This window comes from Triticum aestivum, unplaced genomic scaffold (genome assembly GCF_018294505.1).
Source record: "Triticum aestivum cultivar Chinese Spring unplaced genomic scaffold, IWGSC CS RefSeq v2.1 scaffold24977, whole genome shotgun sequence".
Classification (NCBI taxonomy): domain Eukaryota; kingdom Viridiplantae; phylum Streptophyta; class Magnoliopsida; order Poales; family Poaceae; genus Triticum; species Triticum aestivum.
This window is the reverse complement of record NW_025232269.1, coordinates 5,209-9,993: the sequence shown is the minus strand read 5'-3', so window position 1 is coordinate 9,993 and position 4,785 is coordinate 5,209. Positions and strand designations below refer to the sequence as shown.

At 44.6% G+C, this 4,785-nt stretch overlaps 1 pseudogene; it reads left to right on the top strand.

Moving 5' to 3' along the window:
- The first annotated feature begins 236 nt into the window (after window positions 1-236).
- Window positions 237-2,964, top strand: LOC123175924 (putative wall-associated receptor kinase-like 16; annotated as a pseudogene).
- Window positions 2,965-4,785: the final 1,821 nt, after the last annotated feature.

Here is a 4,785-nt window from a genome sequence, read left to right as displayed (position 1 = left end):
GTTTATAAGCCCCGCCGCGACTACCGTGTCGAGCTCCTCTCTAAGCAGGCCTTTGTGGGCCTATTGCAAGTCTTCCGCCCTGTGGGGCCTACTGGATCGTACGGGCCTGCATTCTGGCCTAACTAGAGATTGGGTTTCTAGTCGTATGCAGACCGTACCAGCCCCCAACAACTCTGGCATCCCGAGTTGTAACAGGCCAGCATAGCCCTGAGGGGAACTGGGCGCATACCATCGCCATGAAATCTGGTGTCAGTGTCTACAACTTGTCTTTTAAGCCGCCGGGGAGGTCCTTCCATCTTCATGACATTGCTCTAAAGATCACCGGCTGCGACCTGGATGTGTACTCTGTCAAAGAGTATGCCACCCAGTCAATCTGTGCCATGGTGTGCCCAGATCCAGAAATCACTGAGATGGAAGCTATGCACGACTGTAATGGCTTTGGATGTTGTCGTGTACATCTGGACGACTTTGCTATTGCTAACAAGACCTCCCAACTGTGGGATAGAATCAGCACGACTAGTGATGTGCTAACTAACTTCACGCTATCGTGGCAGATAGTTGGCCAATCCAACTGCATTGCTGCCGAGAAAAACAGGACAAACTATGCTTGTATCAGCGAGCATGCCGAGTGCATCGACGGAAACCATGGCTACAGCTGCGAGTGCAGGGCTTACTATGAAGGCAATCCCTACACTAAGATGGTTGCTCAGGTGACTTCTCTTTTCCTGATCTAGCGACCAAACGCACAATTATTAGGTATTTTGGGCATTGATACATGCTAACCTATCACTGATCAAACTAGGGTATAAGTTAAATCCTAGGAGGGGCTGATTGTACCCGTTGGTGTGGTAACACTAGTGTGCAATTTCTGTTCTTTGCACGGAAAAAGTTCCTGAACTGCACAAATATGACATTATCAGCTGCCCTCATGGGGGAGGAGAAACATGTCATCATTGACTAAGGTTTTTTTTTGGGGGGGGGGAGTGGGCGGAAAAGCCGGTTTTCGGAAAATCTCGGGAATTCCGGATTTATTTTGGAGATCACTGAAATTTCTGGTTTCTTGTCGGTAACTGGAATTTCGGTCCGAGGAAAAAACCCTCTCATTGACATAAGTATTGACGAAGGGACCGTTAACGCCACCCGTTCTGACCTACTAGGGAGATATATCATATCTGAAAGTTTAATCTTTTTTCCTGTTCTGGGTCATTCTCCTCTGTGCAATGGGTTAGTGCTAATCTAAGTTTTTCACAGGCCCAACAGAATAGGTCTGGATATGCTTGCGTGAGTACCAACAGCAAGTGTGTGAAACTAAGTGTTAAAGACTTCAATTCTGTTGATAGAGTCTATGCTGGTTACGTTAAACAGTTGCTACTTGTAGTTTGTTTTATCCTTCATGTAGGCTTCACGTACTTAGATATTGTTTCATGTTAACTAAATGAAGTATAATCTTCTGATTTCTGTGTTGTAGATTTTTCTATGCATCTTATCCATATTTTGTTAATTTCGGATATTAATGAATGCCTTGAACCGGGCAATTGTAAAGGGACCTGCCATAATACCAACGGAAGCTTTAGCTGTACAGAATGTCCTCACAAGACTGAGTATGATCCATTAAAAATGCAGTGCACTAAGAGACAACAGTCTCTGCTCTTATGTAAGACTATAATTGTTACATTTTTTATAGATAGAACAGAAACTTAAAATAGCTTAATACCTGCAGGTGTAATTATTGGGCTGCCATGTGGTTTTGGTGTTCTACTTTTGAGCTTCAGTGTAGTGCTTCTCACTCGTAGATGGAAAATAAATGTTCAAAAGCGACTATGCAAGAACTATTTCTGGAAGAACCAAGGTTTTCTCCTAGAAAGATTGGTATCATCTGATAAAAGTGCAAACGAGAATACAAAGATTTTCTCGTTAGAAGAGCTGGAGAAGGCAACCAATAACTCTGATCCTACACGTATCATTGGCCGTGGGGGTCATGGCATGGTTTACAAAGGCATATTATCCGATCAGCGTGTTGTTGCAATAAAAAAGTCTAAGTTCATTGAGGAGTGTGAGATCAGTCAGTTCATTAATGAGGTCGCAGTCCTCTCTGAGATAAATCACAGAAATATTGTGAAGCAATTTGTATGTTGTCTCAAAACCGAGGTTGCACTGCTGGTTTATGATTATGTATCCAGTGGCTCACTGTCTGAAGTTCTTCATGCAGATGTAAGTAATGATCTTTCTTTGTCTTGGGGTGATTACTTAAGGATTACCCTGTAAACAGCAGGTGCTCTGTCTTATCTCCACTCTTCAGCTTCAATATCAATCTTCCATCGTGACGTGAAGTGCTCCAATATACTCTTGGATGGGAACTACACAGCTAAAGTTTCCGATTTTGGCGCATCCAGATTGGTTCCGATCAATCAAACACACATTGTCATGAATGTGCAAGGTACATTTGGGTACTTAGATCCAGAGTATTTCCATACCAGGCAGTTGAACGGGAAGAGCGACATGTACAGTTTTGGTATGGTACTAGTGGAGTTGCTTCTCAGAAAGAAGCCTGTTTTTACAAGTGAATCAGGCACAATTAAGAATTTGTCAAATTATTTTCTCCAGGAGTTCAATGAGGGGAGAATCACAGGTATTGTTAATTCTCAGGTCCTGGAGGAGGCAACCGAGGAAGAGATCAACGGTGTCGCCTCTCTTGCAGAGCGATGCTTAAGACTGTGTGGTGAAGAAAGACCCACCATGAAACAAGTGGAGACCGAACTGCAGACCCTACGAGCAAAGTTGGTGAACTCATATCAAGCAAACCTTAGAAATGAAGAGCAAATACAACCAAGTTGGTTAACTCGAAGATCTGGAGCTGATCATCAATCTTCTGTGACGATATTGGACGTCAAAGCCGACGTGCAATCCGGAGGCTGTTACAGCTTGGAGGTAGAGTTCATGGCATCTGCTAGCCTTCCACGCTAGATGCATATGTTAAAGGAGACCACTAGGGATCAGACTACTGATCCTTTGCCAAGTATCAGACTAGTCGTGGACCGTCGGATGATGGCCACCAGATCTGGTAGTATAGCCCCACACGTGATTAGTTGGATTGCTTCCTTGAAAAGTGCATCCGTTAGTTTAGTTGCATGCGGATTTTGCAATAACTATGATTAATTTGTTTCCTACTAGTATTACTAATCACGGATATCATATTAATTGGCATTAATTAGGCGCCATACTATGTGCTTCCATGCATGCAATTTGCTTCTATAAAAAGACTAGTTTCCAACCGCGAGGAACCTTATTTCCGGTGAAACTTTAGTTGCCTTGTAGTACTAGATATGATCTTCTGAATTAGAAATGGACGCCGATAAGTTCCACACGTGTGGGCGTTAGGGAGTCCGCCCACACATTTTGTGTGGTGTATAAGAGAAACAGCCCACACACCTACGTGTGGGCAAAACAACTAGCGCCCACATGCCTCTTTTTTCCCTCCCGACCCATCTCGCACGCGTGCGTGTGGGCGAAGTTGATAACACCCACACACCCGTATGTCAGGCCTCGTACCTGCTGGTCCCGCATGCCACGCGTGACGGTCACCGCGCGTCCGCAGTTGCCATGGTCCAGACCCTCGTCCATGTTTGTTTAACTGCAGTTGCCATGTCGCTGAACTACGGTTGCCATGTCGGACAACTGCAGTTGCCATGGTTGCTCAACTGCAGTTGCCATGTATGGTCTGATCTAATGTAGTTGCCATGATTAAATAACTTTAGGAGTTGCCACATACTAACACTAGGCAGTTGAGAGAGTTGCCATGTGCTCACAAGCATGCTAGGGCAGTTGCCATGTAAAAAGGAAGAGTTGCCATCTGCTTACGTGCACATTAGGGCAGTTGCCATGTACATGCACGTTAGGACAGTTGCCATATACCATGCAAAAACATATGGCAACTTGGTAAAAGAGAGTTGCCATCTGCTTACGTGCACATTAGGCAGTTGTCGTGTACCCTGCAAAACACATGGCAAACTCGGGTAAAAAAAGAGAGTTGCCACCTGCTTATAAAAGCACACTAGGGGCAGTTGCCATGTGCACTGCAAAACACATGGCAACTAGCAGCTTGGGTGTGGGAGAGGAGACGGACGTGTGGGCAAGATGGCAAATGCCCACACACTAGCCCTTGTGTGTGCGTGCAAAGTGGCGTGTGGGTGAACTGCTGAACGCCCACACACCAGCCCCTCCTGTGTGGTGAAACGGCCGTGTGGGCGACCGGCTGAACGCCCACACATCAGGCCAGTCTTACGTGGCACTAGAAACATGCCAAGATTCGTGCGCTCACAAACGGACGCGGATCCACGCATGTGGGCGAAATGCAAACGCCCACACGTGTGGGCGTTAATATTTCCGTTAGAAATTATTTGCTTTGGTCTCTGTATAATTTTGCTTCCACGCCAACTGCCAATTGCTTCGATCTAGTTAGAATCCAGAGTATGCCAGAATATGCTTCGATCTGTTTATAGCATGTATGATAGAATAATAAAATTTTCCAAATTTTTAGGGAACTGATCCCTGGTTTGTATCTGTTTTGACGAAAGCATTTCCCCCATTCGAACAAAACATGGTAGGTAGATTTATGCAACATTTCTCACACATCATGGAAGCATCATATCGGATCTCAAATAATGCAAACTTTTTCTGATCCATGGAAATATTTTTGTTGTTTCATGGAAATATAATGCAAACTTGTTTGAAACATTTTCCAGTGTCAACGATATTACCATGGATATTAACAAATTATATGTGGCA